Source organism: Mustela nivalis (assembly GCF_964662115.1).
Source record: "Mustela nivalis genome assembly, chromosome: 2".
Lineage (NCBI taxonomy): Eukaryota > Metazoa > Chordata > Mammalia > Carnivora > Mustelidae > Mustela > Mustela nivalis.
The window spans coordinates 150,194,816-150,207,257 of NC_139021.1; the positions used below are offsets into that span (position 1 = coordinate 150,194,816).

A 12,442-nucleotide genomic window follows, 5' to 3' on the forward strand; every position below is an offset into this window, starting at 1 on the left:
CTTCGGCTCAGGTCATGATCTCAGGGTCCTGGGATCGAGTCCCGCATCGGGCTCTCTGCTCAGCAGGGAGCCTGCTTCCTTCTCTCTCTCTCTCTCTCTCTGCCTGCCTCTCAGTGTACTTGTAATTTCTCTCTGTCAAATAAATAAATAAAATCTTTAAAAAAAAAAAAAGACTCTCTGTATGAATGAACTAGACAGTCCATTCATAAACTCAGATAATTCTTAGAGAAATTTCCTGTTGCTTTCCTTTCTTCTTTTGACATTCTACCCTAAGGTGAGAAAGGGAAATCAGGCATCTACTGTGAGTTGCAAGGGGAAGAGAATGGGGAATAGAAGCTGTTAGCTAGCCAGAAACTCTTGACTTGTGTCACATCTTTCTATAAGCTTGCTGAAAAGGTATACTTACTGATCATTCCCACTACACAGATGAAATGGAGACCAGAGAGGGAAGGGATGATTTTTGGCCAACACTTTGTCTCCTGATACATCTTTCTGTTTGGCTCTGGATGCCCAAGATTCAGCTTGGATACTCCTACCCTCATGATCTGCAGTTATTTCTCCTCTTCTAATTTCTATTTCTTCTTGGAACTGCTATGAGATGTTCATTGATTCTTCTGGATCTATTTTCCATGTCATAACTATTTTTTCCTATTTCTACTTTTTAATATTCAAGAACTAATTATTTTCAAGGCAGCCTATATATGTTAAATAGGTATGATGCCCTCCCAAACCTGAGCATACTAATATTAATTTTAAAGTTTTCTTCTATTCCTTACATCAACTCCATTGCTTCAGATCCAGTTCTACATATCTCTTACACGCTACTAATTTCTGTTGTTTATCCCCATTATAAAGGTATCAGCATCTCATTATACATGGTAATCACTGTACTCCTGCAGTAAATTCACATTTGTAACTAACCCTATAATTCAATTTTATACTTACACCCAGACTTGTATAGTATGACAACAGCAAGATAATTTTTTAACTTGCAAACCCATGATTTTCTATCCATTTTTTAGTCACATCATTTTGGTGTTTCATTTCCCTTAACAACCACCAACTTGAGTAACACAGTTATTATCTAAGTGTTATGCAATAAGCTTCAGGGACAGATCGTCACCAGCTCTAACAGACTTATCTAACAGTTAAACAAGTAATCAGAGGCTGGTAGAAGATTGTCACAGATGTGCAACTAAAGAAATAAATAATAATACAGTAATAAATCGCTTAAGTCTTGAACTCAAAATAGTTTTGCTTTTTACCAATCTTTAATGTTACAGAAGTTAAAATAACAAATTCTACTGAAAAACAAAGACTCCATGTTGGTTAAAACAATTTTCTGCCCACCTTATGATAGTTATTCCATAGCTGACAGAAATGCACACAGGTGTTCACCAAGAACATTTATAAGAATGTTCATAGTATTCTTCAAAATATGTAATAACAGAAACTGAAAACACAAATATCCATCAACAAAAGAATAGCCATGTAGTCATACCAATGGCATATTAACCATCAATAAAAGTTAATGAACCACTGATACATGAAACATCATGGTAACTCTCACAAGCAATGTGCTAAGCATTTTGCATGATTCCATTAACACCAAGCACAAAACAGACAAAACTAAGATGATGACGGAAATCATAACACTGATTGGGGGCAGGAGTAAAACTTGGAAGAAACAGAGGGAAACTCCTGGGATGATGGAAATGTTCTGTAAATATAATTTGTTGGTCTAGCTTGTGGTAACACAAGTTAATAAATATATAAAAATCCATTCAGTTGTATAATTAAGATTTATGTACCTGATGACTTCACATGTATTTTATACCTCAATAAAAAAGTTAAGAAAAAATGTAATTTCCAAGCTGTCAATATTCAATAAATATTGTAGTCAACCATATTCAGTCATAAATATTGGAAACCCCAAATCCTTTTTATATTCTTTTAGCTGTAAGATGATTTTAAACAAATGGTATCAGAAAAATAATACAAAATGAAGGTTAGCATTCTGAGTCATGATACTTGATTTCCCATGTCTAAATTTGGGAGCACTGTGTTTTGTTTTGTTAAGATTTTTATTTTTATTTATTTGACACAGAGAGAGAGAGAGACAGCGTGACAGGTAACACAATCAGGGGGAGAGGGAGAAGCATGCTCCGGGCTGAGCAGGGAGACAAGATGCGGGGCTCCATCCCAGGACCCTGGGACCTGAGCCAAAGGCAGATGCTTAAGGACTGAGCCACCAGGCGCCCTGGAAGCACTGTTTTAATACATTTAAAGACAACATTAATTGCACCAGAAATAAAGACCCAGCTCCTAAGAACCTTCAATGAGGTTAAATGTCCAGACGCTGCATATAAATCTCAAGAACAGGCTGAAGGATAAGAGCTTAAGATTTATAATTAAATTTTCATTCTGCAAATAATGTCATCACCAATAAAAGCATCAGTATTGCGTTTACAAATGATTCCTCCGCCCACTGTTCAGAAACAGCGCAATTTTCTAGATGAAGACTGAAAATGCAAGAAGCTCCCGGTCCTGTAGTTTCCTCGGCCCCACTAATTCCTACACAGATGTGCGTCTTTAAAGGCGTCTGGTTTCTGGCAGATAGAGCGAGGGGCTGCTGTCAAGAGACTACTACATTAACGCCATAAAGAGGTAACAGCTGACTACAAAGTTTATGCACTGAGAGAAGCACAGAGAGTGGTGAGTTAGATTTAAAAAAAAAAAAAAGGTGATAAAAATAAAACACACCCAAACCAACGGTCCTCTGACAGCATCGTTCTCAAAAGAGAACTCAAACCGCTCCGAAAAAACTGTGACTTTTCCTGACACAGCAGCGGCCTCCCGAGGGCTTGTCCGGGAGGCGACCCCATTGGGATAGGGTCCCCCAGCGGGCTCGTCAGTAAAGCCACCCGACCCGGACAAGGACCCACAGCCCTCCGCCCGCGCCCCGACTGCCCCGGCCCGAGCCGCCAGAGCCACTGGCAGGCGAGGCCGGGTGGGGCCGGGTACTCACCGTGCTCACCAGTCCGCACAAGGCCACCGCCGCCCTGCCACCACCTCCCCAGCCGCGGGCATACCCTGGCGGCGCCCGGCGCACAGGGCTTATCGCCGCCTCACAGCCCACCACACGCGGCCGCGCAGACGACCGCCACTTCCGGCGCGCGTGAGGAAATGAGGCTGCCGCCGCGGCGCGCGCCTGCCCCGCCCCGCCCACACCCAACCCCCGGCAGCCCCGCCCTAGCCCCGCCCACTTTCTCGCCCGCGCCCCTTGTCAGGCTTGGGAAGCTCAGTAACTGACATACAGTAACGACTAATCGATTATCTGTATAGAATATGTGTATGTGTAGTTCCAAAAACGATTTAGAGCGACCGGCAGAGTGCCCCAGGCAGAAAATCGTTCCCGCAGGAACAAGAGTCTGCAGGGAGAGGAGTATCAGCTCCAGTGGACCGCTGACTGCGAGAGGGAGGGACTCAGCCGAGGATGGCAGCGCCGTTCTGCTCGGGACCTCTGTCCTGGGAGCCCGAAGGGGCGAAGAGTGCCTTCGTGGGCACTGAGCTAAGGACTGACAGATCGACAGAGATGTCCCAGCATCCTCGAGGGTGCTGGGCTGCGCTTGATGTCCCCAGCGAGGAAGTCCTGAGTTGCCACTGGACCTTTAGCCATTTCCATTACTTTGGACGTGGGTGGGTTTCCTTATATGTGAAACGAGGGAGACATTGTGGAAGATGGCTTGAGAGCTAAGACTGTATGATCTTAGTGAGTGGAAAAAAAGAAAGCCCTCCCCAACATCCCTTCCACTCAACTGCTTATTTCAGAGCATCCCCCAAGGACGCTGCCTTGAAGAGTGATAGCCTGTGCAGGGGGAGAGATATCAGGCAGCACCAGCCCCTGCTTGTGTCTGGGCAGGACACGGAGGTGGTTAAGAGTGGCTGTGGGGTCTGCCTCCCACCATGCTCTGCTTTCCTTAGTGGCTACCCTGGCAGGTGACCACACTTAGCCTCTCTTAGCCTGTTTCCTCAGCTGTGTTGTAGGGACAGTAATGATAGCATATGCTTCCTAAGGGTGTTGTGAGCGTTAAATGCAATTTTGTGTTTGATGCGTTTGGCACACTGCCTGGCAGGTGGCAGGCAGTTGAAGCTCACTGTCACCATTAAGTACATTAGTTAGAGCAGAAGACGGGTGACTATGGGATGCATCCCATAGAAGTGGCATTCCTAGAAGGGAAGATTTGCTCCCAATCACAGCTGTCTTCATTGTGTGATGGTTATTGGGATGTCTTTAATACAGATGTTCTCCTCCCATACGTCTTGTGGGAAATCCCATTGCTAAGAGAGTGGATAGCCTACTTCTAAGCCAGGCTTGCTGGATGTCCAGCCTCTTCCTAATATCAAGGTGTCATTCCACTCTGTCATTTCTGAGCAACTGTAAGCATTTATCGTTTTAACACTCTTTCCCTCAACCTGGCCCAAGAGTAAATAATTCATCTAGCCATAGATTCCATGGGTCTGGGACCTTGTGAAGATATGGACCATGTCTTTTTCATCTACCACGACTCGGCACGTAAGAAGCATTCAATAAATGTGAATTGAATTGGTTAAAATAAGAATACACAAGTATCTCTCCTTTATCCAGAATCTCAGACCCCTCAAGAGGATGGCATGAATGATTAAGCTTTCTGTACAGATGCCTGATTATGCTCTGGTAAGGCAGTCAGCCTTGTGTGAGTCTACTTAGCATAAATTCTCTAAAGTTTAAGACTGCCATGGGTGTTTTTGTTCTGTGAACCTGAGGATCCAGCTTGGGAGTATAAATGCAAATGTAAATTCTCGTGGGAGAATTAGGGAGTGGGTACAGAGCACAGTATTGGTGAATTTAAGAGGATAAGATAGAAGTACTTTAAATATTTAAGGGGTTACTGCAAGTAAATATAAATGGAAGTCCATTGAACTGTCAGGGGATTATGTTTCCAGGCTGGCAGCTTTGAAGCCCTCCATCTCACTCTAAGTTACTACATATTATTAGTTAAGACATTGTAATCAACCTGTGCCTGACATTCCTGCTGATGGACCTTAGGAGTCTACAGAAAAAGGGGTATGTGGATCTCGTCCTCCAGTTTCATATCCAATAACGGCAAATGCTTAGGCTTTTTTCTTTTTCTGCTGCCGCTACAGACTTTAAATTGAATGAGACTATCTGCTCTCCTAGGGCAGGGACATGGCTTCTCCTTTTCTCTCAAGGACCCCTAAGCCAGGCACAGGGCCTAAGCCATTATACGTGCCCACTGCATACCCACAGATGCATGAATGCCTGAATACTGGTGAATTCTACAGCTCTAACTTTCCTCTAGTGGGGGCCAAGTAATAGCAAGATAAGTCTACTCCACTAATCAGATGCAAAAGAGTCTCACCTTCCATTGTGTGGCAGTGCACAGTAGAACCACTCCCTTCCACGTTAAACATTCTATTTTTTGTCTACCTCCACTAGCCTTATCAGTGTTGGGTTTTCTTTTTTATTTATAGCATTTTGTTTTTCTTCCTTTATCCTACACTTTCCTTACTGATCATGCTGTGTAGCCATGTGTGGCACAGGCTGCATTCAGCAGCAGGTGCTTCTCCCAGTTTTAACCCTTCCAATCTTATTGACATCCCTGTGGAGTAGGTTACGGTCATCAGTTTACCTTAGAGAAAACAGAAACTCAGAGAGGAAACTGCAGAGGCTCACCCAGGACAGGAACCGACCAGAAGTTGAAGCAGTGCGGTTAGGGTTAGCAGTCATGTCTTGTACACTGCTAGTTGGATTCTTCATTAGCATTGTTGTTTTTAAAATAATTGAGGTTCTGCCATCAATGGATTTAAATTGTTAGCTTTTTATTATTTTTTGAATTGCTAAGTCAAATACTAAATGCATGTAATTTAAATTTGGAGAGACAATAATGCATAATTCAAGTTCTGTGGCAGATAATGGGTGATACAAATAAAATAAGTAGTTCCATTGAGAAAAATACAAAAGTACTGTTATGGTATATTAATATCAGAAGAATAGAGTTTTTTCCCCAAGAATCTCCACTCTGAGGTGGCGGTGCCTTCTTTCTTCTTCTTTCTCCTCCTCCCCCTCCCCCTACTCCCCCTCCCCCTCCTCCTACTCCCCCCCAACTCCTCATCCTCGTCTTCCTCCACTATAAAGCTTTCCCACTCCCCTAACCTGCTTTTGAGCTCTTGCCAAATGGAAGTGATGAGGGCTGACTCCCTTGCTATATAGCAAGCTCTAAAGAACCTTTGCCTATTCTCACTGAGCCATTTTTGTTTCCATAGTTTCCTTAATGGGGCCACCAAGCTATGGCCTTCATTGTTTATTGCCTCAGACCATAGCTTTCACTCAGGCATGGTATTCACAGAGGCCCCTTGTGCCCTGCTGTTCTTGGTTTATCAAGTCTATAAGGATATGGCAAATTGGCATCGGGTCTGACCTCTGCTTGCTTTGCCTTGAGTTCCTTGGCTATTAATTCTCAGTTTGGGAATCTGGTTTTGTTATTGATTCCCATTTATTTGGAATCTTTGATGGAATCAGACCATTCCCTTCATCCCCTTTTGCTGTCTTTTATGTTACTGTTTTGCCTACTTTCTAAAAGTTTGTTTAACATATGGAGAATCATAGGGCAGAACGCTGGCATAGGCCCTAGAACACTGTTGCTCAAGTTGGTTCACAGACCTGAGTTTGGGGTTCTCTCCAGACCAGCATCCATTTTCACATGGTATTCTCCCCTGTGTCTTCCTTGTGTCCAAATTTCCCTCTCCTTATAAGGGTACCAATCACTGGATTAGGGGCCCCCATAGTGCAATATGACTTCATCCACAAAGACCCTATTTTCAAATAAGGGCAAATTCACAGGCTGTGGAATTACAGACTTGAACATAATCTTTTGCGGGGGTCAATTCTACCCACTATAGATGGCAACCTCTTCAATTTCTGGTAGATTCAAGTGCCACTCTTTCTGAATTAAACCCTGTCACTTTTGCTCAATTTTTTCCTGGGAGTAAACATATGGTATATGGAAAGCATTTCAAACAACCCACAGTTTTCCTCTGTTTCCTGAATGGTTAACTGTAAGCATCGAGCCCTTGATTGCCAACACTTACAATAAGAGATTCTCTCCTCTGGGAGCCCAGATATGAACAGGCTTTCTAGAACCTGTGGGTGGCTCCTCAAAGGTCTCCTTCCCTAGACATCTGAGACAGGAGAAAGCCCTTTTGCCTGTTTGTGCAAGAGCAATCTGGACAAGCCCTTGGACTTCCATGGGAACTATCCAAAACCCATCACTTACTGTAGCCTTCCCTTGACATGCTGTAAATACTTATCCCCCCAGTGTTAGGGCAAGTGCTCAGCTACAAAATTTGTTGATGCTTCTGCTGAGCTAGTTCCAAGCTCCTTACTTGACCTCATGATTCTTCCTGAAATAGAGACATTACTATTGACTGGAAACATAGCACTTCTCAGCCACTGATTAAACTCTTATGAAATTCTATTATTCTCTCCCTCTCAGGTCCTACTTACTGCTACAACACCCTGAATCCAGGCACTCTCCTTCCTCTATCAGAAGAAGGGGAGCCTATTGCTGATAATTTGATAATCAGATAATTGGAGAACTCTCTGTACCTTACTCATATGTTAATTATAGTCTCATATTGAAAACCCTGAGCTAATCCTGTTTGCTGATGAATCATTCTTGAAACTGGAAGTTATCAAGCAGCATATACTATCATTAATTGAAGAGATCCTTTAGAATATAGTCTTCTCCTGAGAAAAATCAGTCCAAATGGCAGAATACATTGTATTTACTAGAGCTTGTTAACTAGCCAAAGACTAGAGAGTAAACATATATGTAGACAGAAAATAGGCTTTTGGAGTACTACACGACTTTAGGATGCTAGAACCCCCACAAAAATGGACAGCAAGTTAAGCAGTTTTTAGATGCACTCTACTTACTGCAAAGGTGGCTATTATGAAGTTCGAGAACCATGCAAAAAGAGACAAGGTTGAAGCTCAAGCAAACACTACAGATCATCATGCCAAACAGCTAAATTTCTCCCTGATACTACTCATAGAGCACAAATTGATTACTACCTTAAAGCAACACTAAAAAAGCTGTAAATAGACAGTTGCATTGTTTTTAAATTTCATGTGGGTTAGTCATGGTGTGTGCCCTTCCTAATATTATACTTGGATCAGTGACATAGGAAAGGTAGGGCAGGCAATACAGTACCTTAAGAGCAAAAGCTACCTCATGGGATTTATTCATGGCCTGGGTTATTAGGGTTCTGGGTTCAAAGCATCTTACAGGGGTTATTAATTGTTCTTGTTCTTGTCATAGTGGTCGTGATACTGGTCCACTGCATTCTCTCCAGGGTCTGAAATGCTTCTGCACAGATCACATGATCTCCATGATGATATAACAGAAAGGTTGAAAAGACCTCATGGTACAGTTGGCCAGAGAGATGACTGGACAATCGATCTCAAAGTGGCAAAGATCTGGATTTCTAGACTTCCCTGAATTCTCCAACTTATCACAAGCAAGCAAATGATCCGAAAGGAGGACTGACTCCAAATATGCAAACAGACAATGATTGAACCACATGTAAACTGAGAAACTCTGACCCACACCTCTGCAGGAACCAGTCCAGAATGGTCAGGGCTGGTCCAGTTTTCCCACTTTTGTTATTTCCAAATCAGGACCAACCAGAGAAAGCCAAGTATATTGCCAAAGCCAATCTCATAAGATGCCTGGCTTCTAGGTAGCCTACCTCCAGATTCCCCGTGCCAACAACCTCTAGTCACAACATGCCTAAAGCCTCCCTCCCTCACCTCCTTTTTAAACTATAAATCTTTTCCCCTCCTCTGCCTGCTTTACATTTATTTTAAAAGCAAGTGATGGTGGTTGACTCCCTTGCTATAGCAAGTCCAGAATAAACAACCTCTGTTCATTTTCATTTGGATGGTCTTTACTTGCTTCTGTGAAACTAAAGATTATATGTAATTGGACTTCTCTTAAAAAAATACAATTTTCTACCACAATTCTTCTTTTACTTCTTTCAATGACTACCTTATGAGAAACCAGAACCTTTGCATCCTCTGTGCCATTTCTTTTCTTAAAAATCATTTCTGATAATCTCTTCTTTCCATATACTTAGGGAGTCCCCCAGACCCTTAGCAGGCACTTGGACTGCCAGGTCTTGTGGCCACAGAGTCTCCAGGAAAATTTTTAAGCTCTTTAAAACTATGGAGGCACAAAGCGTGCAGCACATCATAGGCCCTTGGTGGGAGAAGTGTCTGAAGACAGGCTGTGACGCAGGTACCATGCGGGCTCTCTTCAGACTTCCAGGCAAAGTCTCTTGCCTCAGGTAACAAGAGGCAGCCTCAAATACTTCCTTCTCTGGGGCTGGACCCTTTCCAGCACTCAGGAATGATTTTCCTCCACGGGGTGAATGACATGTGCAGAAAAGGACTGGCGGAGGTGACAAACAGGAGCAACCAAAAAGCATATGACTTACCCTGGCACTGCTTACAAAATTGACCAAGATAAACAGAAACAGGGACACTTAAAATGAACATAACATTTTTATTCATGAATTTGACCTTTTTCACAGTAAATATTGCCTGTGTATGCATATCAAAATTATTTCCTTTTCAAAAATTTTTTTTTGGTATTTTTTTAGTTTTGGAAGGTACTTACCTTGCCTGTTCACGCTAATTTGAACATGAATTTCTCAGTGTCCTCTGAAAGGATGCAGGATTATGGTGCCTCCTGGTGTGGACTATAGAACTCCTGAACTCACAGTGCTTGGAGTGGTCTCAGGTTGTGACTCCTTCCATGCTACCTGGCCCGGTTCCCTGTGACACTGATGTTCCTGTAGTCACCATGTTCCTGTTGATGGCCTTCCTGTCACACTCTGGGCCCAGGCTCTGGTTGAGAGGTGTTGGTTGGCCAGGTCCTGTGATTTGCACATCCCAGAAACACCTGCAAAAATATCTCATCGCTTGGCACAACCATGAAAACCTGAGTGGCAAAGATAAACCGTGATTTCTTCTGGGCACTCATAGTACCCCTTAACCTTGGGCATGAGGCGTGTTCTCTCTGCCATTTTTACACTGCCGCCCAGCCAGCCTCGGCTGCAGATGGGGAGAGGGGTTTCAAATGGAAAGATTCTCCATGTGGAGGTGCTGATTTTTTGTGATGTCAGCTAAGAATCTTCCTATGAATCCCTACAGTTCTAAAGGGGCCATCAAGACTGCTGCCTGTGGAGGAGAGACGAGAACAGAAGAGTCCCAGAAGAAAGGGCTGTTTTCTGTTCATACGAGGGCAAGAGCTATGGATAAGCTCCACACATATCTTCATGCCAAAAGGATGAGGAACCCCGCCCCCACCCCCACGCCACCCCGCCCTGCTGCTGAACATGGCCTTCAGATCAATGCTATGTCTTTCTGGGGCCACAGAACCAAGGGTTTCTCAGGCACCTTCTAGAACCACCCTAAAATGTTACCTGCTAAATATCCTACATGTGAATATGCTCAAAGGAGAAGAGGAAACCATTCACCGGGGGACAAATGCTTCATTTATATTGGGGAAGCCTATGCTTTTCTTCTGAATTTTCTTTTATATATAAAGTATTTGTCCACGCCCTGTTCTCAGACATTATCTTCAACTAAATTTCCACCCTTAAAATAAGATGGCCTTATGGTGGGAAAGCATCCTGTGTGGAAGTTGGTGGAGAAATGTGCTTTTTAAGACAAATAAACCAAACACACACATACACACATACACACACACTCCTGATGGAAGTTCAAAGCTCTTGTAAAAGGGGCTTTTAGTATTTTAGTATTAGCTTTTCTCAGCATGGGTTTCTAAACGTTCAGAGGAAAAGGCTATAACAAATAGCCCACTTTACGAATTATATTTACTTCCAGTTTCCGTGATCCAGATTGAAGGAGGACGCCACGAGCAGAAATGGGTCCCGAGGGCCAGGAGCTGGAGCTCCGAGGGCCAGGAGCAGCTCATGCGTGTGTGTGTGTTTGTGTATGTGTGTGTCTTCATGCATGCACATGTGTATGGGAAACAACATGGGCCCTTGGCACCTAGTACACAACACAACCACGAATCAGATTTATGTTGGTAACAGCTTGTGTTTGTCAACTGACCCACCGGACCCCTGCCAGGCACTTGAGGAGGAGTTCAGAGAGAGCCTGCCTAACCCAACAGGACTTACACAGAAGCATGTAGTCTTTTAACCTTCATAGTGGCTCAGAATGTTTCCTCTGACTGCAGTGGGCCTACAGCTTTGGCTACAAGTTTTACACCCTCTCTCATATGCCTGTCCAACTCCAGCTTCAAGAAATAAACCACATTTGCTAGAGAACCACAGATACCTGAACTCGACATGGCTGCTGCTCTATTTCAGGGAAGGAAACATGAAGGAAGAAGTTTCCTGAAGGTTGGGATAAGGGGAGTTTTAACAGTTACCACAAATGTACCTATTCCCATACATATTGTGTAAGATAAATCAAAGGTACCACCGAGCACCTCCTAGTTCTTTGAGCATTGTTACTTCCCCAGGGGTGACAACAACAGATTTCCTTGTGATATTTCAATCTTTACACGGAAACATCAAAATCAGGAACCTGATGTTTCCAACGAGGGAGTTAAAAAGAGAAAAGAAGTTTACGCCTTTTATGATACATGACTTTATTTGTATAACTGAAATTATTTCCTTAGTCACCTTGATTACAAAAGCAAATTAACATGATATGGCTTAATAACCTTTCATAAATAGATTTTACAAATTTTAATAACTGACAGACTGCTACTTAATACTCCATAATACTTAATACTTAGTAACTTTGGTGTATATGCATACGAAATTTGTCTGGAAGGACTAGTAAGTAGGAGTGCTTTTAAAATTCAGGAATAGACAATTAGATAACTGGTCAAGGGTCAGTTCCCCATCACTGCGTCAGCCAATTAGACCTGGAGTTCTCACCCTGCCAAGGACAAATCTACGGTGGCAACTCACACTTATTGAGTAGGTATCTTTAACAATTTGAGAAAGTTTATTCTTTTTTCTTCATTTAAGAAGACTATCATTAATCACATCTGAAAACCAAAAGTTGACCACAGCTAGATATTTGTGAAAGAACTTACCACAATGTGTCTGAAAAACGACCTCAACTAAAGCCAGGTCACATCTCCTGTAAGTGTTTTTCCAGTTCTCTCTCTCTGGGTTTGTGTGCACACTCATACACACACACACACACACACACACACACACACACATACCCGTGAGGCTCTGATACATACTCACCCAACCTACAAAAATGCCCTAATTTTACTGCTTTTGTGAAATGCCTCTAAGCTACAGTATTTGGATGAGACACTGT

At 43.0% G+C, this 12,442-nt stretch overlaps 1 protein-coding gene across 6 annotated transcripts in view; it reads right to left on the reverse strand.

Moving 5' to 3' along the window:
• Nucleotides 1–3,238, reverse strand: part of CSGALNACT2 (chondroitin sulfate N-acetylgalactosaminyltransferase 2) — a 44,367-nt gene extending 41,129 nt beyond the window's left edge. For 3 of the 6 annotated variants that reach the window (XR_014309241.1, XR_014309242.1, XM_082721855.1), the window contains exon 1: nucleotides 3,029–3,200. The gene's annotated coding sequence lies outside the window, so the exon portion shown is untranslated. Of the gene's footprint in view, nucleotides 1–3,028 lie in introns of all 6 variants that reach the window. The other 3 variants (XR_014309240.1, XM_082721853.1, XM_082721854.1) reach the window with 3 other exon arrangements.
• Between the last annotated feature and the right edge of the window lie 9,204 nt (nucleotides 3,239–12,442).